Below are 25,774 nucleotides of genomic sequence, written 5' to 3'. Positions count from 1 at the left end.
AAACTGTTCTGATAAATGTGACATAACTTCAAAAGCAAACAAGTAAGATTAGAGATCTAGGTTTTTACCCTGAAATTACTTTTGATGTTTTAAAAAGTATCAGGTGAATAGTCATTTTTATAGCTTTATTGAGATATAATTTACATACTATAAATTCACCTGCTTAAAGGGTTCACTTCTGTAGTTTTTATGTTCACATAGGTGTGTAACCAACACGAGTCTTTTTTTTAGCAGTTTCATGATCTTAAAAGGAGCCCCACACCTGTTAGCTGTCACTCTCCATTTCCGTCCTTTCCCACCCCTGCCCTAGACAACCACTGATCTTTCTGTCTAGAATAATTTGCCTATTCTGTACATTCCATAGAAATGGGATCCCATGTGATTTTTAGTGATTGGCTTCTTTCACTCAGCATAATAAAGTTTGACTATGTTTGTAGCATGTGTCAGCACTTCATTCCTTTTTGTGACTAAATAATACATCATTGTATGGATTTATCACATTTTATCTACTTATCAGTGAATAGACATCAGGTTTTTATTTCCCTTCTGTTTATACACAGGAGTGGAATTCCTGGGTCATGTCATAACTTGATGTTCCTTTTTAAGGAACTATCTGTTCCCCTTAGTGGCTACACTGCATTTTACATTCCCACCAGTAGTGTATGAAGAAGGTGGATAGTCATCTTAATTCTACTTTTGCATTCTCCAAAGAGTGATTGTAATACATTAGGTTTATCTTAAAGTATGATTGTTATTTAAAATAATGGGGGAAGTGGCAGCGTATTTTACATCAGACTCATTTTTTTCTTCAACTTTTATTTTACGTTCTGGGGTACATGTGCAGGATGCGCAGGTTTGTTACATAGGTAAACATATGCCATGTGGTTTACTGCATAGATCAACCCATCACTTAGATATTAAGCCCAGCATCCATTAGCTATTCTTCCTGATGCTCTCCCTCCCCCCGCACCTCCCACCCAACCGGCCCAGTGTGTATTGTTCCCCAGAAGTGTGTCCGTGTATTCTCATCATTCAGCTCCCACTTTTAAGTGACAACATGCAGTGCTTGGTTTTCTGTTCTGCATTAGTTTGCTGAGGATAATGGCTTCTATCCATATCCCTGCAAAGGACATGATCTCATTCCTTTTTATGGCTGCATAGTATTCCATGGTATATATATACCACATTTTCTTTATCCAGTCTATCACTGATGGGCATTTGGGTTGATTTCATGTTGTGGCTGTTGTGAATAGTGCTGCAGTGAACATACACGTGCACGTGTTTTTGTAATAGAATGATTTATAATGCTTTGGGTATATACCCAGTAATGGGATTGCTGGGTCAAACGGTATTTCTGCCTCTAGGTCTTTGAGGACTTGCCACACTGTCTTCCACAATGGTTGAACTAATTTACACTCCCACCAGCAATGTAAAGTATTCTTTTTTCTCCACAACCTTGCCAGCATCTGTTGTTTTCTGACTCTTTAATAATCACCATTCTGACAGGCATGAGATGGTATCTCATTATGGTTTTGATTTGCATTTCTCTAATGATCAGTGATGTTGAGCTTTTAATTCTATATTTGCTGGCCACATGAATGTCTTCTTTTTAGAACTGTCTGTTCATGTCTTTGTCCACCTTTTAATGGTTTTTTTTCTTGTAAATTTGTTTAAACTCTTTGTAAACTCTGGATATTAGACCTTTATCAGCGCATCAGACTCATTTTAAATAAATTTATGATTTTGTATGTAATATATCATTTTTATTTTTGTTTTTCATGGCTTTATTTAGGTATAATTTACATGTATCAAGCAGTTCATCCACTGCAAGTGTTCAGTTTGAAGGTTTTGAGTCAATGCACTCAGATGTTGCAACTATCACCACAGTCCGGCGTTAGGACATTTTCATGTCTCCACAGAGTCCTTCACGCCCTTTTTAAGACATTTCATATATAAATGGAATCATACAATATAGATATCTTTTGTATTTAGCTTCTTTCACTAAGCATTAACTTTCTGAGGTTCATCCTTGGTGACGTGAATCATTAGTTCATTCCCTGTTTTTGTTGGTTACACTTTATGCTTGCCTTTAATAGTTGATGGGCATTTGTTTTGTTTACGGTTTTTGGTTATTATGATTGATGCTGATATCACCATTTGTAGACAGATTTTTTGTGGACATATATTTTCATTTCTCTTGGTTAGGTACTCCAGTGTAAAATTAGTAGGTCATTGCAAGGGTATACATTCATGTATGTTTAACTTTTTGAAAAACCACCAAACTGGTTTTCAAGTGGTTATGCTGTTTTTACATTCTCACCAGCAATGGAGGAGGGGTTCAGTTTCTTCCTGTCCTCCTCAACCTTTGAGTTTTTTCAGTCTTTTTTTTTTTTTTTAAATGTAGCTATTCTAGTGAGTGTGTAATGTGATCTCATTGTGATTTTACTAATATTTCATGTCTTTAATGGATGACAATGAGCATCTCTTTATGTGTTTACTAAACATTCACAAGTCTTCTTTGGTGAAGTACCTTTAAATCTTTAGTCCATTAAAAAAAATTTGGTTTGTTTATCTTATTGCTGACTTCAAAGGGTTTTAATATATGCTGTATACTATATCTTCATCAATTATATAATTTGCATATATTTTCTTCCATTCTGTGGATTGTCTTTCAATTTGAATGCATTCCATTTTTCATTTTTTTAAAATGGATTGTGCTTTTGTTTTCTTATTTAAGGAATATTTCTGTAACTTAAGTTCATAAGAGTTTATCCTATTCCTTCTTCTAGAAGTTGTGTTTTAATTTTTACAATTCAGACTATAATCCATTTTGAGTTATTTTTGTATGTTGAGAGATACAGGTTTATACTTATTTATTTTCACATATGGATATCTAACTGTACCAGAACCATGTATTAAGAAGACTATTATTTTAATTGCAGTGGCATATTTGTCAAAAATCAAATGACTATGAATGGGAGTTTATTCTGGACTCTATTCTGTTCCATTACCTATATGTATATCTTTATAGCAGGACCAACACTGTTGGTTACCATATAGATTTATGGTATGTTTTGAGATTAGATAAGTTTAAGTCCTGCAGCTTCATACTTTTTCAAAGTTGTTTCACTATTCTTGGTATTTTATACTTTCATATATATTTTAGGACCAATTTCTAGAAAAACATTACGATGGCATTTAGGTAGATCAATGTAGGGAGAATTGACGTCTTAGTAATATTGGATCTTTCAATCAACGGAATCTTTGTTCCAATAAACAAGTCTTCTTTAATTTCCCTCAACAGTGTTTTGTAGTTTTGAGTGCACATGTTTTACTCCTGCCTCTGCTTCCCAAAGTGCTGGGATTACAGGCGTGAGCCACTGTGCCTGGCTGCATTTCTTATATACTGGCAACAAACCATCCAAAAATAAATTCCATTCAGCCACAAGAGTAACAAGAAGAATAAAGCTTAAGAATAAATTTAATGTCCAAGTGCGGTGGCTTATGCCTGTCATCCCAGCACTTTGGAAGGTTGAGGTGGGTGGATCACCTGAGGTCAGGAGTTCAAGACCAGCCTGACCAACATAGTGAAATCCCGTCTCTACTAAAAATACAAAATTAGCCAGGCATGGTGGTGCATGCCTGTAATCCCAGCTACTTGGGAGGCTGAGGCAGGAGAATTGCTTGAACCTGAGAGGCAGAGGTTGCAGTGAGCCAAGACTGCACCACTGCACTCCAGCTTGGGCAACAGAGTGAGACTGTCTCAAAAAAAAAAAAAAAAAAAAAAAAAGAAATGCAGTTGATTGTGGATCTTGTCATAAACCTTTCTAAACTTTTTTTTATTAATTATTTTGGGTTTCTTGTAGAGTCCTTAGAATTATTGACAAGCAAGATCATGTTACCTGCATATAAGGATAATTTTGACTTCTTTTTCAGTCTATCTGTCTTTATATTTGTTGCATTGAGTAGACATCAGATATCCTTGTCTTCTTCAGATCTTAGGTGGGGAAAGCATTCAGTCTTTCACCATTAGTATGATATTAGTTGTAGGCAATTATCTTAGAAAGGAAAGATTGTTTTAACACTGAAACAATTAATATAATATATATTATTAATAAACTAAAAGACTAAAAACCCACATAAAGGAGTTAAAAACTCACATGATTATCTCGATAGATACAGAAAAATCATTTGACAAAATCCAACACATCAGTGATAAAAGCAAACAAACAAAACCCAAAAACTACACATAGGGAGGAGGGAATAGCAGCTGTATTATACTACAGCTGTATAATAATAGTGGAAGGTGGACTTTTTCTCCGTAAAACGGGGACAAAGCATGAATGTTTGCCCTCACCGCTTCTTTTCAACACTGGACTGGAAGTTCTAGCCATATTTTTTCTGATTGTAATGTTTATGCAGCCTATTTTGGAGCATGTGGAAATGTTAAGGGAAAATAACCCCAACTCCTTTTCCTACCATCTAGAATATCACTGTTATCATTGTGTTCTCCATCCCTTCAGTATGGTGTGTGTATATGTGTGTGGTGTAACACATTAAAAAAGAAATTTGAGATCGTACTTTATGCTCATATCTCTGACCTAATTTGTTACCCTTTTTTTCCTTGCTCATTACTACCTACTTTGGTCATCTCTCAGTTCCTTAAGCAGGCACGTCCTTTGCATACGCTATTTTATTGGAAAATCTCTTCACTTTGTTCTTTGTATGACTAGGGCCTTCTCAGCTTAAAAGTCATTTTCTCAGAGAAGCTTTTGCTTTTCCTTATCACTTTATGTAAAGTAGCTTCCTCTGTACCTCTTGCTTTGTTTGAAATCTTCAATTATTTTATTTTCTGTTTGTTTCTTTCCTGTCTCTTTCCCATGGGAACTGTGTTTGTCTTATTCATGTTGTAATTCCAGCACCTAGCATAGCGTCTAGCCTTCTAATTTGTTTGGCAATTTGTTCAACTCAGATGAATAGTATCTTGCTTTCTTAGCATTGTGTTCTGATAATTTTACCACATTATTAAATAAATGGATGTCTTTGAAAACATCCATTTTAAAGATTGTATAATATTTCATAATATAATTATGATGAAGTTATTTAAAATTTTCTTATTCATTAGACATGCTTCTTTTGTCATGATTCAAAACATCTGGCATATTCAGTTTCACTGACTTGAACTGAAGGCTAATTTACTCACTTATTACTATAGGAAAACTTTAAGTATTAATGTTAGAGTAGTTTATTTTGTGTTATCTTTTGTTGGTTTTATTTAAATATTCTTTTAATTTATCTTTTGTGTGGTCATATATTTGTCTCAAAAGGAGTATAATAATGTCTTAATAGAGACCAACCATTAACATAAACAATTCTAGAATGTGACAAAATATCAAATACAAATTGTGGGCTCAGAATACTTTTCACTTTTTACATGGAAAATGTAGGCTCATTAAGTTCATATGCTAGTACCAAGTGTTTTGCATTACCTGAATTGAGACCATTGTAGATGAAGAGCAGTAGAGAAAAATCAGAATTTATGTTCCAGAGAACTGTCAAGGCCCTGTCTTTTTCCAAAATGCTGGGATTTGAAGTCCACCTCAGCCTCTTATTGGCTTTGTGATTTGGGGTAACGTAAACCCAGTTTCCTCATCTACAAACTGAGGATAATAATCATCACCTTATAGGGTTTTTTTAAAGATTATATCTGTAAAAGGCTTATTGTTATGTTTGAGACATAGTAATTGCTCAGTAAACTATAGTTATCATTACCTGTTAAGTCTCTTAGTTCTGGGAGTGTTGGTAAGAGTAGTAGCTGTAAGGATTCCTTATGGTGTCATCAACAGATAATGACCAGTTCATTAATACTGTTCCTCTAAGTTGGGCACCGTGGTGCACACCTGTAGTTCCAGCTACTTGGGAGGCTGAGTTGGGAGGATCATTTGAACCCAGGAGTTTGAGACCAGCCTGAGCAACATAGCAAGATCCTCGTCTCTAAAAATAAAAATAATAATGATAATAATAATGTTCCTCTAGAGATGTTTTCTTTTACCCTTCTCAGGAGTTGGTGGTTTTCTTCATAGAATATACCAGTTTGTAGGGTTTCTTCCCTATATACCTAGACCAAAAAAAGATTTAGCCCACAAGTTCATATTTTAAAGTTCCAGTAATCAATTTATAGATTACTATTTGCAGTTTGCTTGCTTGCTTGCTTGCTTGCTTGCTTGCTTGCTTTCTTTCTTTCTTTCTTTCTCTCTCTCTCTCTCTTTCCTTCCCTTCCCCTTCCTTCCTTCCTTCCTTCCTTCCTTCCTTCCTTCCTTCCTTCCTTCCCTTTCCTTTCCTTTCCTTTCCTTTCTTTCCTTTCTTTCTTTCTTTTCTTTCTCTCTGTTCCTTTCTTTCACGGAGTCTCGCTCTGTCTCCCAGGCTGGAGTGCAGTGGCGCAATATCGGCTCACTGCAAGCTCTGCCTCCCAGGTTCACCCCATTCTCCTGCCTTAGCCTCCCGAGTAGCTGGGACTACAGGTGCCCGCCACCACACCCAGCTAATTTTTTGTATTTTTAGTAGAGATGGGGTTTCACCTTGTTAGCCAGGATGGTCTGGATCTCCTGACCTTGTGATCCGCCCATCTCGGCCTCCCAAAGTGCTGGGATTACAGGTGTGAGCCACCGCGCCCGGCCAGCATTCTTAAATATAGTTATGGTTACTTTCTTGTTCCAACTTTAAGATAAAAGGTTATAATCTTTTTGTCAAGAAGGAAGAAAGGTAATTGAAAACTGAACAATTAAATTCTAGTTGAATTTCAGTGATTTGGTAGATAATGTTGATAGTGGGAAGCTGGGCGTGCCTTGAGTATATTGCTTCAGAGATTGGGGATTGGAGACTTCAGAAATTCCCAAGGTCCCTACCACATTCTAATAGGCATACTCATGTAATTGCAAATATGGTTATTGTTAAGTTGATGTGTGAGTCACATCCTTCTCGGTATATATAATCAGGGCAAGTGATTGTTTCCTTCTTAGAATTCCTATCTGAATTTATAGTCAAGATTTGATTGAGTCCAAGATCTATAATTTGGGGCATATGACTTAACCAGCCCTGCTCAGTATCTGTTGCTCCTCTATAAAATGGAATCTCTGCTCATTTCACTGAGTTGTGAAAATCAAATACAGTCATGTCCATGATGGCATTTTGTAACTGGTAAAGCATTACTCACTTAATGATGCTCCCATTTATGTGTCAGACCTATCTCATTCCCACAGCTATTTGGTAGGGTGCTGCTGGTGGCTGTGTGATAGCTCAGAACTACATCTGTATTATGCACTGCCTCTTAGGAGTTTTATACTTGTATTAGGGAGTGGACAATTTTAGATTTTTTCCTATTTGCATCATTTTATTTCTATTGTTTGTTAGAAAATATGTATGCATTTACTGTAGATAAATTAGAAAATACAAATCAGCAAAAAGAAAAAATAATAATTACCTCTAAATGCAGAAATAATTACTGCATTTACTTTTGTTTAAAACAAAAATTCAGTTATGCTGAAATAATGTTGTTTCCTGTTTTTATCACATATAGTATATAATTTCATATAATTTAATTTTCTTGTATAATATTTTAATGACTACATAATGTTCCATGATGTAATATACTGTAGTTTATTTAACTATTTCTAATTTTTTCATTTTGACATTTTATGTCTGTATATAATGCACTGCACTAATATAATAATATGTATTTTGAACATCCTTATGGCTAAATATTTACATCTATCCTCCATGATTTTTTTAATTAGGATAAATCTTAGACATGGAATTGCTGCATCAAGGGACATGTAACATGTTAAGGACATGTAACGTGTAAAATGTTAAGGCATTTAATTTTTGTTACAGTTTTATCGACTTATAATTGATGAATAAACTGCACATATTTAAGAAACAATCTGACAAGTTTTGACATGTGTGTACACCTGTGAAACCATCATCACCATTAAGATGACATCTCTTTGTAATCCCTCCCTTGGGCATCCTTCATCCCCAGGCAGCCCCACTGATCTATTTTCTTTCACAATAGATGAATTTGCATTTTCTGGAATGTTATCCAAATGGAATCACACAAAATATGTTTCTTTTTGTCTGGCTTCTTGCACTCAGGGTAATTATTTTGAGATTCTTCCATATTTATTTTCCATGTGTGTGTGTGTATTCTGTTTTGATACTGAGTAGTAAAATTATATTGTATGGATATACCATGTGATTCATTCACCTACTGATGGGCATTTCAGTTGTTTCCAGTTTTTGACTGTTAAAAATAAATCTACTTTGGGCATTGTTGTGTAAATCTTTTTATGGATATAGGGCATTTGATATTTATTACCAATTTTTTTGCTGCAAAGATTACATACTTGGTATTTTGAAACTGAAAAAGTTCCATATAAGAAAAACTATAGCTACTCTTTTTTTTTTTTTTTAAGAAATACACGTTTAGGAGGATTTATAATTTTTTGTATGTAAATTAATTAATTTAGCACAGCACACTAAGAAATTTGAAATTAACAAAGGTTAATAAACACATCCTAGCAACTATAAACCTTTTTCACAGCTTATTTTGTTGAAGCAGCTACTTTTATTGATTATTACCTGGAAAGCAAAGATCTATTGCTTTCCGTTAATGAACCAGCATTCATAAACAATTGATATTTTTCTGTCAAATGACTACTTTTGCATTGAACTTGAACAAGAAAAGGTAATGGGATAAGTTGAACTTCATCAAAAGGTATTCCAGAATCTGGTTTGGAATAGATGCCAAACTATCTTTTCCCTCTTGTTAAGATGCACACTTGACTGAAGGAGGACGGGGAATCTGAAGACTCCCGATGACATCAGAGCTCCTTTTCAACAGCCTTCTCAATTTTCTTTCTCAGAAAGCAGAGGCTCAGAGCTTGGAGACAGACGGTGAGAATATTTTTTTCCTGAGTTCTTAAGGCTGAATCATTATGAGTTTAATATATTTCAGACAATTCTTTCTCAGTTATAAATTAGCTTATAATTCAAAATATATATTATGTGCTTCATCTGTGCAAGTTATTTCATCAGGTAATGTGGTTTAAAAAATGAAAGAGATACAATCCTTCCTTTAAGGAACTTACTTGGAAAGAATAAATGTAGATAAATAATGTAATCAAACAGTAAAAGAAGTTAAATGCCATAAGAGAAATGGAGAAAGATATTCTTGAGAATCCAGTGTGTAGATTACTTCTGGAGAGAGGAATTGGAAAGCTTGAAAGAAGAAATAGTATTTTTGTTGATAACACTTAATTTATCAAAAACCAGAGAAAATGGACAGTTAATACAAATCCTAAAATAGCAACCCCTGATTTCAGATAAAAAGTTAATCACCGTTTTGAGGAAAAATAGAAGCATGTTTGATTATTGTGTGTTTATTATAGTATAGGCCAGTGATTACTTTTGGAATTATGTAAAATTCCTCTTACAAAGGACAGAGCATTATTAGCATTTCTGAGAAATGATAAAGTAATTGGATTAAATTAACACAAGTAGGTGGGCAGAGCAACGAAAAAGACTATGAGCGAGTGGTTAATTCTACTTGGATTAACACTCCTGTTTTCTAGTATAGCCACAGCCTAAATGAATTCGCCATGTCTTAAGCTCTTGGACCTTATGCTGCTCATTTCTGGGAAGGAGAAATCCAAGTTAACTCTGTAAAGGCATAACGATTGATTATTGTGCTCATAATTAGTTGTGAATAGTTCAGTTTCATCTAGCTAACTGAAAAAATCTGGTCAGAGAGAGCGAGCAGATACAGCATGCTAAAATTCACCATGTTTTATCTGACCGCAGTGTTTCAAAAAGGGAATGGCAACTTTGAGCCAAATTTGTTCTTTACCTGTAGGCCTCATATGGATAATCCTAACTGCTTTTTCTTCACTGTTCTGATAATGTTCAGAAAACCTAGTAATGAAGTTATTTTAATCACCCACTTAAATGCTTAGCTTTTCTTGTAATTTCATCAAGAAAATCTTTAAAACATTATTTAAAAGACTGAATAAAATTACTAATAATTATTTGGTTGCAAGTCACTTTTCATATATTCGTATATTTTTTACCTATAATTGGAATTTAAAATCAACGAGGCAATTATTTGTAAATACTAAAATTTTTTAATTCAGATATAATTAGGTGTTAATCATTGGTTGGTAGTCTGAAATCTGCTTTTATATTTGATGAAACAGTTGATATTGAACTCCATTTCTGAACTTCTAATTCTATTAAAATTAATATTATAATCATGCATATTCCTGTGACCACCCCGCCACAAGATATAATTGGTTTGTTGTTGTTCTTAATTTTCAACACATTTGTTTTACCATGTAGCCAGAATGATAAGCAATGCTCACTGGATCCAACTAAGAGTTGGATAAGTAAATTATAGGTAGCCATCTGGTAAACATACACAGCCAATGAGTTGTTCTTAGAAAATTGTCAAATTTGGATTTTTCTTCCAGATTAAAAAAAAAAGACGGCCAGGCATGGTGGCTCACACCTATAATCCCAGCACTTTGGGAGGCCGAGGTGGGCAGATCACGAGGTCAGGAGTTCAAGACCAGCCTGACCAGTATGATGAAACCCTGTCTCTACTAAAAATACAAATATTAGCCAGGTGTGGTAGCGCGTGCCTGTAGTCCCAGTTACTTGGGAGGCTGAGGCAGGAGAATCACTTAACTTGGCAGTCGGGGTTGCAGTGAGCCAAGATCGTGCCACTGCACTCCAGCCTGGGCGACAGAGAAAGACTCCGTCTCAAAAAAAAAAAAAGAAAAACAAATTATAATGTATAGTGAATAACTTTGAAAACTAAAAATTTATAAAAACGAATTACTAGTAGTGATTTTCTGTATTCCTTTCACATATTTTTAAATGTTTTTGGATTTTAAAGATGATTATGTCAAATGTGTTTTTTCTAAAACGTGTTGTGTTAAATGGGTTTTCCTTTTGAATGAACAGTCCATGGTCAAATAAGCTTGGGAGATGTTGGGTCAAAGTATAGAATGTCTTTTCAATAAGCCTTTCATTAACCAGTGGACTGTATCTCTAAAAGGAGGATCTGGTATATCTCAGGAGATGAGTATTTGACAAGTTGAGGATTCTAAACTAATGTTTTATGAGGTTTTTACTATAGTTTGTCATATCCTGCAAAACACTCATGTTATCTTTTTAAGTATAGTAATGTTTTTTTGACTGAAAGCTCAAAGATAATGATTGGGAGGAAAAAGGATGTAATTAATTGAATATTGCAAACTAAATAAAGAATGAAGTGTTTAAAAAGCCTTTTAGTGTCTTAGGCCATATTTCCCTTGCTCTTTTGTTAGCTCCTTCTTTTGAAAGAGATATAACCATCATATGGAGTAACTAACAAAATTAATTCACCCTTTATTATATTTTATAGGACTTGATATACTTTCTGTGCTGTTTATCTCAGTGTATAATATTTATTAGCTAATTTTGATAGAAATTGCTGATACAAAAACAGAGAATATCTTGGGTAGTGTTAACTAAATGACCATAAATCAGTTTAGCTTAAACACTTGAATATACTAATTTTCTCTAACGGAATTTTTATTGTTACATGTCATGATTTTCTACTAGGAAGAGTTCTCCATTGTACTTTTTTCTAGTTTGATTAAATTTTTGACAACTATTGTAGTAGATGTCTTGAGTTTACAACTTTCATGTCAGACATAAAATATCTATATAAAATTTTTTTTTTAAAAAGGGTAGTACCCTGGGCGCGGTGGCTCATGCTTGCAATCCCAGCACTTTGGGAGGCCGAGGCGGGTGGATCACGAGGTCAGGAGATCGAGACCATCCTGGCTAACATGGTGAAACCCCGTCTCTACTAAAAATACAAAAAATTAGCCAGGTGCCATGGTGAGCACCTGTAGTCCCAGCTACTCAGGAGGCTGAGGCAGGAGAATGGCGTGAACCCGGGAGGCGGAGCTTACAGTGAGCCGAGATCGCACCACTGCACTCCAGCCTGGGCAAGAGAGTGAGACTCCATCTCAAAAAAAAAAAAAAAAAAAAAAAGTGCCAGTACTGATGAGCTGGGTTACAAGGTTGGTAAAGTAATCTAATTGTATACATGGAATGCCTTTCCAACTTCATAAAACACTCCTCAAAGTCATATTTTTTTATTTGTTTAAGAAATAACTCTTTGTAAAATGTGTTTAAACTTTCACACCAGATTTTTAGTAGGAACATGATGCTGGTGAAAGAAAGATCAATTTATAATCTGGGTGAGTTGTCCTAGTTGGAATTAATTGCCGTAAACCAATTTGGCCTTCTCACTAGTGTTTTCCTGGCCTTGTGGATAACCCTGGTAAGAAAATCTGTATGCCTGGCTCAAATGAATCATTGTTAGTTTCCAGCATTGCTTCCATCCACTCTTAATTCCCTTTCTCACAGCCAGCCATCTTCGTTCAGAGTCTTATCATTTCTCATCTGGAGCTCTTGTGCTGGCAAGCCTCTTTACTGACATCCTTGTTCGAGTCTTTCACAACCACCAGATCTTCCTAAAACTCCAGCTTACTTGTGTTACTTGTCTGATCAAAAATAATGTAGCCATTGGAATAGCATAATGAACACAGAAAAGTAATAGACCTTCTTTAATCCTAACTTACTGTTACTATGGGAAACATTAATACAATTAACATTTTTTAATTTGATATCTTTAAAGAATTGACTTTTCCTTAAGTCTTTTACTTAGTATCTTAATTGATATAACTTATGTTGTTTGGGGAGGAAGATCCCTACTAGACTAAGCCTCCATATCAACTCAGGTTTTATAAAGTCGCTATATGCGAAGGCTCCATATCAACTCAGATTTTATAAAGTCGCTATATGCGAAGCCTCCATATCAACTCAGATTTTATAAAATTCCTATATTCTAAGCCTCCGTATCAACTCAGGTTTTTTTTTTTTCTCTTCCATGAAAGGTTTCAAATGAAGTAATCAAAATAATTTTAAAATTGTTGATCAAACTGTCAATACACTTTGTCTTCTTACACAGACTGTGGTCTTTTTCACTGAAATTAACTGTTGTGAACCTGATAGTCTCCTTGATTCTCTGCTACATTTGCCCTTCAACAATGTGGCCTGTGGTTTGCATATCTGAAAATTGTCTGATTCTAACGTCAGAGCTTATGCTATAATTATTTAGATAACTAGAATTTCTTCATTCTGGATTAGAGGTGTATGAGTAATTTTCAAATCTCGTTTGCTTCCTTTTTGCATTTATTTATTTAGAAAATGTTCATAGTACAGTCTATATAAGCTTCTAGCTTGAAGCTTTGTCTCTCGCTGTTGCCGCCCCTCTCTGCACCTCCTTCCCACCTGCCATCTTCTAGCCTGTCCTCCAAGCTAGTGCTTCTCAAAATATCTGCAGTAAAGGCCAATAATTTGTCTGTTTCCGTTTTATTTTTTTTAGTAACTCACTTTTATTGTCTTTTTAAAAAGCTATGACAGATTAGAAGTTTTTAAAAAGACTACAAAATCTAAGTCCACATCTTTCATCATTAAATTCAATTATCTACAACTTTTATAGAACATGCCATCAAATTATTTTGTCATGTTCTATAAAAGTTTGTCATTACTGCCGATTTTTATTCTTGGAGGTGATTACTTAAAGTTTCTAGAACATACTCTGTGCCGTTGTGCTTCCTGGACTGGGCTGATGGTCCTCCTATTTTCTGAAGAACACTGAAGCTTCTTTTCCAGTTGAGAAAGCCTTGTTTGTCCCTAGAGTCAGTTCACATGCAGCCTCTGTAGAGAACCTTCACTAAAAACGGTGTTCCCTGCCTTACCACTCAGCCTTCTCCCAAAAACTGTGTCTCTCAGTGCTTTCTCCACTTTGTCCATGCCTTCTTTTTAGTAGCATCTCACTATGTTGTTGATTCTGTTTTTTCCCGATGAGATTGTGAGCTCACTAAGGGCTGGTTTATCACTTAGTTATCCTTGTAACTTCAGCCCTTAACAACATAGCAGCTTCTTTGTAAATATTTGTACATTTGTTACTTCTTGTATGGTAAATTCAGGATAATAGCGACTGTAGAGATGGGAGATTTTTTATATCCTCCTTAGTTTACTCATCTTTTTAGAAAGTTCTTTCGTTTCTTTCCTCATCTTGGTCTTAGGGACATTCTGCACAGAGAACAATATTTATCTGCCATAATTATAGTGGAAATTCTTGAAATTAGAAAGAAGAGATTGTTTGAAGAAAACCAGCATTGTACTTTTCAACTATTAATAGCAGCAGCTTTCAAACTTTTTGCTTTCAAGACAACTTTATACTCTTAAATTATCAAGGACCCAAGAGAGCTTTTATTTATGAGATTCATATCAACTGATGTTTATCATATTAGAAATTTAAACTGAGAAAAAATTTAAAACGAGTTACACAAGGATGCATTCCACGTGTATAGCCTCTAGACAACTCTACTGTACACTTATGAAGGAATGATACGAAAAGCCAGATAACATTTAGTATTATGAAAGTAGTCTTTACCTCATGTGCCTCCTGAATGGGTCATGGCCACCCCTGGCATCCTTGGACCACCCTTTGAGAACTGCTGTATTACGGCAATTCACTTGTCTAATTGCGAACCGAATCTTCTATATTTCTATTCGAATAATGTTAACCTTGCTTTTGTGTTTGTAGATTAATAGGTTTTTGTTTTTTTTTAATAACTGCACGGTGTATCATATTACCCACTTTTCTATTAATGTCTAGACCTAGAATGTGCTGGAACTTAATTGCCAGAGTTGGCTTGGCAGCTGTAAGACAGAGATGCTTACTCAAGGAGAAGTCATTTTATTTGTGGATACTCAGTAAGGTCATTCCTAGTTGTGCCCTGTCAATTTCCCCACCCCCCAGCTTTCAAGTCCTCTTTATGATTTGTGTACCTTCTAATACTTCTCCTATGGTGATTCGCCCAACTCCAGAGGTTTCAGAGGTTTGGTCGTTTAAAAAAATAATTTCACAAAATGAAGTTGATGTGTTATTTTGCAGGATTGAGTAGGCTTCCCCTCAAGTCTTTCCTTCTCTCCTTTGCGTGACCTTCCCCTCCACTTGCCTCAACCTGATCCCTGATGCTGGCAGTCCTTTTCTGAGAGTACAGTCTGCTCTCTGGCAGATATTTACTTGGCCCTGGTGACTCCTGTTCTGTTTTACTCCCTACCCTCTTACCTTGGCTGATACTCTGTTAAATTCTTTCTGAGGTCTTAGCGGGACAGTCAGTCTCTAGAGTATCTGACGACTCTCTTCAAATTACAATGGTGCTGGGTGTTCCCTGAGGGTTCTGGGAATGCATTGTGTACCTTTCAGCTGGATGGGAATACCAAGATGGCTGCTAGTTCCGACACTTGATTTACTGACAGCTTCATACTGTTTTTACTCATAGTCTTTTTATTGTGTGGTGATGTCATGCAAGCTTGAATTTGGGGACTTGATATCGTTATGAGTGATCATCTAAAAACATGAAGCTGATAGAATGTTGGGTAGTTTTTATTTTTAATTCTGTGTCCTAAACATAGTTGAGACTCAATAAATATTTGCTGAGTTAATTTTTTTTCTCATTAGTGTTGGATAGAACTCTTAGCTCCAAGAATCACATTATAATTTCAGTTGGACATCTCTGTCTTACAGCCAAGGGAAATACACTCTCACATTGTTCTGAAAAGGTACATGTTACTGTCTTAGTAAGCAAAACCCTTACCTAATACTTAATGAAGCTTGATAGTTGAAATGTACAAAATTCAGATTTCAAACAGGATCTGATTCTGACTCTTTAAAGCCCCCCTATAAGAATTACTACTTCTTTGAAACTTTGTAGAAATCATTTTTTAGCACAGTGTTTATCAAACCTAGGCTTGAGATATAGTAATTATTTGTATCGTTTTTATCTCTGATTTAATAAAGTTGCTATGAAATAACACCCTATCTTATAGCACTGTTTATGTTAAACAAATTGGTTTCTAAATATTCAAAGCAGCCTTGTTTCCAGAGCTGTCTTTTTCTTTAACTCTCCTGTCTTTGTCTTATTTTGACCATGGCAGTGCACTAACTGATCTACAGTTTCTTCTTCCTCCAAGCTATGAACAACTCCCATAGCTTCTGGTTTTGTTTTTCTAATACGCTTTTAATAATACCATTGCTTGTAAGGAAACCCACCAGATAAAGTCCAGCTTATTGGCATGGCCTTGATTCAAAGTCCTTGGTCCCAGTTGCATTTCCAGCCTAATCTCCACTCCCATTGGGCTACCACACTTCCTGTGTCACACTCAGCTCTTCCTTGCCTTTGAGTGCTATTTCTGGACCCTAGAATGGCTGCCATTCTCTTCTGCCTGGCTAGCCCTTACTCATTTTTTAACCATCACTGACCACCACCTGCACGTGTACACATGAACTAAAAACCTAGTTACAGCCTATCTGTGTTCCTAGAGCACTTTTTACATATTTCAGTCATTGCATTTAGCACAGTATATACTCTGTCTCCTTTGGCACAGAGACTAAGGAAGAAAATCACCGGCGCTGTGCACTCTCGGGTCTTATTTACTCACTAGGTGTTATTACTCTGTCCTTTTCCTGTCCTGTTTAGGAAAACATACCTGAATCCAAGTGAGTGAAAGTGTGGTTATTACCCAAGTTATCTTGAATGTATTTCATCTGTTTTTTTAAAAGGGAATAATTTGCAACCTCTTAGACCTTATTAAATTCTGTACTTACACTAAATGCTTACACTAAATACTCTTTAGAACTAATCATGACATACCTTATATCTGATGATGACAAACCAGCATGTTATAGATGGAGACACACTGATTTTAGCATATATTGCGATTTAAGCATTACAGCTGTTTGTTCCACCAGACTATTTATTTCTTGAGAGCCAGGACTGTTTTATTCATCTTTTTCCTTTTGTTGTTCTAGAGTAATGATTTAAACATTTGCCTACTTTAGCTACTAAATTAAATTTTGAGAGCATTGCCAGGGAAGAATCAAACACCCTCTACTGGCATTAATACTTTCTCTTTTGGCCCATGCACTGGTAATGCTAAAACATCAAATGTCATGCTGATGTTTTTATAACAAGACCGAGATTACTTTACCTTATTTTACTTGTGTCACTCACTATTCTAATGATTTTTTTTTTCCGTCTTAAGAATGTATTCATCATGTTGGGAATAAGAAATTTAGTAAACATGCTATAATGTAATTTTCCTTACCTGTAATTTTAGTAAGCTATATGCAGTATGCATGAAGTTTGTGACTTAACCAACTAAAACCATGTATTTTTTTAAAAATGAAAATTCTAGAGATAAATATTGATGGAAATATTTTTTAGTCTTAACCTATCACTGTGCTACAAATCTGAAAGATACAAATAGAGCTTTAAGTTTTACATTCACTACACTGAAATATAGTCAAGAAAGAATTCGACCTGAATTCTTTAATAAGCACAATGGAAGGGTTGTTTACTTTTGAGAACTAATAGCTGCCCCATTCTTTGTGATTGTCTGCTTACATAATTTGTTATGAAAGAATGCTTCTAGGTAAACCCTCTCTCCAGAATGCTGGTGGTTTGTTCTATTCTGCTTGGGAAGGGTTAAGAGGAGACAACATCCTGTCAAAGACCTTGTTTTTAATTTTGCTTCTCACACTGGCACAGATCCTGCTAAGAGCAGCCCAGATTAGTTCGGAAAACCTTTGAAGAGATTTAAGATGTCCTTCAGCCAGTTTGAAGGTTTTTGTCTTGCAAATCCAGTACAAGGGCGCCTGCAGGCATCTCGACCCTTGCTGTGCTGCTGATGCAGCTCAAGGTCACACTAACCCGCCCTGTGACATTCAGCAACAACAAAAAAAATTATGCGGTGAAACTGCCTCAGCGTTCAACCAACCAACAACTTCCTTTAGTGAGGAACTGAGGAAGAAGTCTTTTTTACCCCCCTTTTTCTTCTTTAGGGGGCTCTGTGAATTTTTGCTGTAGGAAATAATCCCGGATTTCTGGTGTGTGTGATGACAAGGTCATTTCTTAATTAGAACACATGTAAAGAACAAAGCTAAATGGCTTCAAAACAGCTTTGTAGTTGATGGAGAGGATTTAAATTATTTAAAGAGATAGTCACCCATGTATGATGGAAGCTGAATTCTAAAGGCATTAACTCCTTCATTCCTATCTACTTGTCATTGCTTTGAATTCCTTATGTCTGACTTTAGAGGGTTGCATTCTAAACTTAAGAGAATTTATAAATGCCCAGTTTTTAAGTGATGAAATATAATTTATAAATCAAATTCTCAGATAAACTTTTAATGGAGAAGTTTTCTCCCCATGACATCTGTCTCCTTAGAAACATTATCACATGGCTTGACTTAGGAACTAGGAATTACACACTTTTCCCTCTGGCAACTGTGATTTATTTATAATGTGTTGGAGGTGAGTGAGTAAAGTGCTTCTTTATTGCCTCACCTTCTCTCTTCCTCACTTTTACCCATTTGTGATTTAGAAGTCTAGTTAAGCATTTTTCTCCTGCCTCTTTAGAAATAACAGCACATATCATTCAGGTTTCTCAACTTTCAAAGAATTGATGTAGGAAGACCATCTTTTTTCTATGAAAAAAAATTAATCTTAGTTAAAAATGGACTTTAAGAAAGTTGTTTCTGAACACGCATGACATTTTAAGGCACAATGAAACCATGTCCATGAACACTCAGTAGCCATATTGGATCTGCTCCCCTTCGTGGGGCTTGTTTCCCCATGTTCCTCCTTCGCTGCCTGCGAATGTTAACTACCAAATAAATGAGTTGGACAAAGTCCAAGTGCATTGGCTTTCTGTGCTTGAGACTTAATGTGTATCACCTCTGCAGGATTGGAGCAGAACAATCTAAGAGAGTAATTTCGTGGTTGATATTTTCTTTATGTATATTATGTATAGAAGCACACATGGCAGTTATTTTTTTATTCACAAAATGACATTGTGTAGACAAAGTTACCTTCAACATTATATTAGCAAAGCCATTTTCTCAGAATTTATACCCAGTTGCTTTTTGACTGAAGTAGAATCAGGACAAGTATAATATTTTAAGTGTGATGATTTAAACTGATACTTTAGATTTTGTGGGCCACACTTAAGAAATTTGTTTGAGGGGATAACATGTTGGACTGTGTGAAAACAAGTTAGAATGAACTAGACCTATTATTCTGAAGGATTTTTCTCCTATTGAGAAACAATTTTGGGGGTCCATGAAATGAAAGGGTGTGTATATTAAGATACATATTTTTAGCTGTGGGTATTTTAAAGATCTCAGGTTTGCAAAAAGAAAATATTGGAGGGGAAATCTATATGCGAGGAAATGGTTAGTGTGATTCATTGCATCCTGCCCTTTCCTGGAGTCTGGTGTGCCCTAAATGTCATGTATGACCCAAGCTCACCTGCTAGTAATTTCTAATTTACTGTCCTAATTCATCGATTTGTTATCACTAATTGTTCTTCATTTACTTCTGTGTAGTTTCCAGTACCTAAAGGGTTGAAAGGTTGCTGTAATTGGCACCCGCAGCTGCTCTTTCTTTTGACAGGGGATAATTTTGCAGCCTATGCTTTGTGTGACAGCTGCCTAATTGGGCATTCTCCCCTTGTAGCAAGCCTGCCTCCTCCAGCCTCCCTGCTGACAAATGGTGGTGGATTATAGATGAGGACACGCTGACCCGTTCGACCTTGCTGAGACAGCGGGGAGGGGCCTCCTGCTACTTGAGGGAAGCTTTAGGTCATTTAGAGGACAAGGTCATGAGCCAGGTGGAGAAATGACATGATATCACATGACAGTAGCCTGATGACATGGTCAGTGTGTCAAGGACAAATGCATCAGTATCGATTAAACATTATTGCAATACTTCATTGAGTCCCTAGTATTTCTTAATTGTTCCTACTGATTTTTTTTAAGAAATAGAAATGAGACACGTGTATTTTAGCAGTGTTAAAGCAGTTGTTTACATGAAAACAGAATGGCTTAGGATGCCTCCTAATAAGTTTCTTCAGTTATTTAGAGTATTTTGTTCTTAATTTTTGCCTAGTTTGCAGCCCCTTAGCTATCAATACTTTTCAAGAGTTATTTGAATATTAAGGCAGGCAAATTAAAATGTGGCAATGTATGTTGTTAAAAAATATTTAACAACTTCTGTCATTCGCCTACTCTATGACTGGCATACCTTTTCATATTTTGAATAAAAGAAAAATAAGCCAATGAAAATGTCTAATTGAAAAGAACACCAGAACTCTAGATGTATAAGATTAACCATACCACCGTGATGCCATAATTATGAAGTGTTAAAGGTGCTTTTTAAATAATTGTTGAGACCTGAAAATATTTTTCAAATAGCTTGGGATTATTCATAATGTAAATACTTCAAGATACGTGAAAATCTTTTGTATGTCTTATTACTGGTAATGCACATACTTTTCTTGAGAAAGTAGACTTGAGCTATTACAATATATTTTTAAGTGTAAAATCTGAAGAATCCATGCCGAGTCTATTAACCCTGTGTTAATACCTGAAATGATAAATTCATGTTAAACTGCTCTGGATAGTACAATTAAGAAAAATGCCTAGTTTTAAAAATGGTTAACAGTTGAATACAAAGAAGACTGATCATGATTCTCGTTTCTGGAAAAACAATTGTTAGACACTGTTGAATCTAAGTCCTCAGTTCAACAGGAGGTAATTTTATGCCCCTGAGATAAAAAAACGAGGCATGGTAAAGTGTGATGAATTAGTTCACCTAAGTAGACACATCTGTATTTTCATGGCACGTGTGTGTGCGTGGGTGCGTGTGTGTGTGTGTGTGTGTGTGTGTGTGTGTTTAATTTTGACCATGCTGTGCATGTGTTTAGCTGCTCTCAAACCCTGCCTCAAGCTTGGTGAGGTTTAATCCTGTGCCCTTGTACACGTATACTTGATTAGTAGTTGTGGTTATCTCAGCAGAAGACATACCGCCCTCCTCCTTGTATTGGTCGGGACCTGGGCATTGGGGAGTCAAGGCAAAGGAGAAAGAAAAGAGATTTTACATTAGTATTCCATGAAAGCCTTACTGTCTGCAGAACAAATTGATTGCTCCGGTGTACCTGTGCTTGGCACCACTGCTGTGAAAGAAAGGTAGGGCTGTAATCTGTTTTATTGTATTACATATTGTGACACTCCAGGAATATTCAACATGCGCTCTTTCTAGGGCACGTGCTGTAAGTCTAAGTTAAGAAAAAGGAAATAAATGAATGGAGAGTATGTGAGAGCAATGGGCTACAGCTTTGTTTACTTCAGTCCAAGAGAGTTCATTCGAATAAGATAATTTTACTGAAAGCGTCACTGGGAACATAACCTGATTGATAATGAAACCCTGTAAAGTGTTCTGAGGCACTAAATCTGCTTCCCTGCTTGAAACATGTGAGGCAGAGATGAAATTCAAGCTAATACTGTAAGATTTTAACCATCAGATGGGAGCAGTCATGGAGGTGGTTATGGACATAGTTTAGAAAATTATTTTAAATTATCTTCAGTACATTATATTCTTAAAGGTCCTACATAACATGGTGCAGAGGAAAGAGATTTTCATGAAAAAAAGAAAAGAGGTGGCCACTACACCACCTTGAACTATATTAAGAAATTAAGAAATGTGTTGTTTATTCTTCTGCTAGCTTGATTTGTATAAATATTATACTGTTTTATTCTGTTGTAGAAAAGGAAATTGCACATTTCTTATAGTTTTTTTTAATTCTGTGATTGTTACTCAAATAGAGACTTGTAGTGTACAATTTGGGATATTTGAGATTACTTAATATGAAAGGAATAAATGCTTTAACATTTTATAAAGTGATTAAAATATCTGTGATAGGAATTAGACCCCTGGGCATTTTTAGGCATTCTTAAAATGTGGTCATAGCTTCACTTTTTCGGTTGTGTATAAATCTGTACTGCAAGGGGAGAAAAGAAATTCCTCTTGTCCAAGCCTCTTGCCACATATGAACTGCAGGTGCCCTTTTCCCTCTTCTGTCCCCATCCGGATCCTTCGATTGCAATCAGAACACTTGATTTAGGAGAGAGAGGAAGCAAAATACCTCATACTAATACACTTATGAAATGAAAGTTGTTTCCTATTGTTTACTTTTTGTATTCTTGAAACTAGTATATAGCTTTACATTTTTTAGATTACATTTCAGTTCCATTTAAATGTGTGAATAAGTGTTCTGTATGTAGTAATTATACATCCTGAAGATATTCCGGAGATCCGTATAATCACAAGCTATAAACATTGGTCTAGACTGGCTTGCAGATACTTTTATAGAAAATGACCAAGTGAAGAAGCATTTTTAAGCACCTGTCAATAATGAATATATCACTCTGTGACATAAAACATTGATTAAAATGAACTATTTGAGGTCATATTGTCTATAAAGGGGTTGTTTTCAAAGAACTTTTGAACTCCCTTACAAAATTCAGACTATTACATTTTGTTTCAATTGGATATAGGCATCAAAATTATTTGTACTGTATTTTTGTACACCTAGTTTTGTGGGTTTTTCTCTATTGAAAAAACATATCAGAAATTGTGGAGGAAAAGTAAACTATAGAACTAAAAACCAGAATATTTTATTTTTCAGAATAAAACATGTTCTTAAACTCTTTTTACTTACAGTTTTTGATTTTGTAATTACTTTACAAATTTTGGAGATTTTAGAATCTTTGACTTTCTCAAAAGAAATACGTGGCATGCACATGGTTAATAATTAGCCAAGTAAGATGGGGAAGTTAAAAGGTTACCAAGTAGAGAAAATTGATATTTTCCTTTTTTTTCTTTCCTTATTTATTTATTTTTTGATGGAGTGGAAGATTGTTTTAACAGGAAAGGACTATATTTTGTTTACCAAAGTATCCACAATGCTTAACACTGTACCTGGCATATAATAACTGCTTAATAAATATTTGTTGAACACATGAGTAAGGAATACTCAACCACCCTCCCTTCTCACCCACCCCGATGCATTCCTTTCTTCTCTCTTGGCTATTTATGGTTTCAATTTGTGCAGTGTTCATGGTAGTAAGTTTTTACATGAGTTGCTCTTTTGAAAGTACTCTAGGTATTGAAGGAACAGGAATTCAGTGTTTTAGAACCAACCGCTGAATCGTGTTTATGGAATTGTTTTCCAGTCAGAGTAGTTCAAGTGACTGAGTCTTAAAGTGTACTTCTTCCAAATGTGTGCTTTGAGTTCTTCTTCACTTCAAATTGCCTCTATTCTTTCCCCTCATATGCAGATCTGCTGTGTTGTTGAATTTTGTTAAGCTGTGAAATCTAATTCTTAGAGTTTCATCTTGTCAGTTTAGGTACATTATGCTTATTAACCAATATCAACAAATTATTTTAAACATCCAAGAAAATCACCTGTTAATTTTAGTCAGATATATCTAGGTACATTAAACTACAGAGAAAACAAACGTTTGACATGTTATTATGACTATTAAGCCATGAAATGGAAGACATTCATGAGAACAACTTTATGTGGGTGATACTTCCCTAAGTTCAGTAAATGAGCATGCAGTGTTACTTGGTATCCAGTGTTAGCTAGGCTTGGACTGGAGTTCTTGAGCAGTAGGAACCTTAGGAATTATTATAAAGAGTTCGTTTAACTGATGAGAACACTGGGCTTTAGGCAAGTTCCTACTTAGCCATAACTGTTATAAAACTGCTTAGGACCTGAGCCAGGGCTAAAACACAAATCATCTAGCTTTTAAAAAAGTGATTTTTTTTTTAACCTGGTATCAACTCTTGGTTCAATTTTATGCTTCTGAAATAATAATTGTTATGTTTATATTAGCCAAATTTTATTCCTGTAGCTGCAGTAAAGTTTATAACCAAATAGAACATAAATCAAAGCAAACTCACACACACAGAATTTTCAATTGCTCCCTATGGATGTGGAGTCAGTAGACTCCTATGCCAAGAATGGGTGACAACATATTTAGTATTATGAAGAAAGATATAAAAGTTTGAGAAGAAAACTTTACATAAAATTACAGTGGCCAGGCACAGCGGCTCACCCCTGTAAGCCCAGCAGTTTGGGAGGCTGAGGTAGGAGGATTGCTTGAGCCCAGGAGTTCAAGATCAGTCTGGGCACCATAGTAAGACCCTATCGCTACTAAAAATTAAAAAATTAACTAGCTACTTGGGAGGTTGAGGAGAGAGGATTGCTTGAGCCCAAGAGTTCAAGGTTGTGGGGAGCTGTGATTGAATTACTGCACTCCAGCCTGGACAACAGAGCAAGAGCCTGCCTCTCTCTCTCTCTCTTTCTAAGAGAGTTCACATTGGAATAAACTTGTGAATACAGTTGACCCTTGAACAATGTGGGGATTAGGAGTCCCAGCCACTGTGCAGTTAAAACATTTGCGTATAACTTTTGACTCCCTCAAAACTTAACTACTGATAGCCTACTGTTGACCAGAAGCCTCACCGATAACATTAAAACAGTTGATTGACATGTATTTTGTATTTTTTATGTTTTATATACTGTATTCTTATAATAAAGTTAGCTAGAGGAAAGAAGATGTCTGAAGAAAACCATAAGGAAGAGAAAATATATTCACTCTTTGCTAAGTGGAAGTAGATCATAATAAAGGTTTTATCCTCATCATCTTCACATTAAGTAGGCTAAGGAGTTGGTGTTGCTGTCTCAGGATTGGCAGAAATGGAAGAAAATTCGCTTATAAGTGGACACACACAGTGCAAGCCAGCGTTGTTCAAGGGTCAACTGTAGCACAGTCACAAACATGTTATATAGTCTGTGGATATTTGATATCTGTGGCAGTGTTTTCTTTAATAATATAGTCATGGCTTTGCAGAGGAAGGCAGCCAATTGAGACTCTTGCCATGTGGGGACCACCAAGGGGCAGTGCTTGCTTCCTTCAGTGATAATTAAATGCTGACTTTTCAAGAAATTCAAGAAATATTCTAATTCAGATTGTTCAGGGACAGATTAGACTCCTGGGGTTGGAGCTGGGGTTTGCAGATAGGTCCCAGCGGTACATGTCAGATAAATATTCAAGTTAAAGACTGAGAAGGTCCATCCAAAAATCACATGCCTAGTTCAAGGTGCTGACAGACTTAGCTGTAGGTGGGTCAGGCCTTCAACCACATGGGCTACATTCCTGACTTGGTTTTATCTCCAGTAGAGAAATGAACAAGGAACTAGAGACATGATCACAAAGCCAAATTGACCAAACACAGAGATACTGGAGAAACTACTAGAAGCTAGCAGTGTGGTTTGGAGACATGGCTGTCTCATGCTCAAAATTAAGTTTATAAGCTTACAGGTCATAGGGATGGTGGCTAAACTGTTTCTAACCCTTTCCCTCCAATTACTGGAAAATAAATGTCCAGGCCTCGTTCTTTAGTCCAACAGTTGGGCAAAGTGTGCAAGCAAATTATTTCACCTCTTTACACCAGTTTCCCCATCTGCAAAATGGGGATTATTTTAGTGTCTTCCTCTTTAGGTTATGAGGATTAAATGAGAAGACAATTGTATAATACCTGGAGTATGTACAAATTATATATAAATTGTATATATAAATATATTTATGTGTATATCTATAAATATAAAAATATATTTTTCATATATATTCAAGGATAATATAAATAATATATATAAAGATGATTTTTGTGGGTTT

At 35.6% G+C, this 25,774-nt stretch overlaps 1 protein-coding gene across 2 annotated transcripts in view; it reads left to right on the top strand.

Annotated features, from left to right (window-relative positions):
• Window positions 1–25,774, top strand: part of NRIP1 (nuclear receptor interacting protein 1) — a 105,241-nt gene that overhangs the window by 42,467 nt on the left and 37,000 nt on the right. Inside the window, exon 3 of one of the 2 annotated variants that reach the window (XM_003263783.2) lies at window positions 8,830–8,952. The exons of the other annotated variant lie outside the window; for it this stretch is intronic. The gene's annotated coding sequence lies outside the window, so the exon portion shown is untranslated. The remainder of the gene's footprint in view (window positions 1–8,829; window positions 8,953–25,774) is intronic. 2 annotated transcript variants of the gene reach the window in all.

Source organism: Nomascus leucogenys, chromosome 25, assembly GCF_006542625.1.
Source record: "Nomascus leucogenys isolate Asia chromosome 25, Asia_NLE_v1, whole genome shotgun sequence".
NCBI classification, from domain to species: Eukaryota; Metazoa; Chordata; class Mammalia; order Primates; family Hylobatidae; genus Nomascus; species Nomascus leucogenys.
The sequence above is the reverse complement of the archived record's forward strand: the minus strand, read 5'-3'. Positions and strand labels throughout refer to the sequence as shown.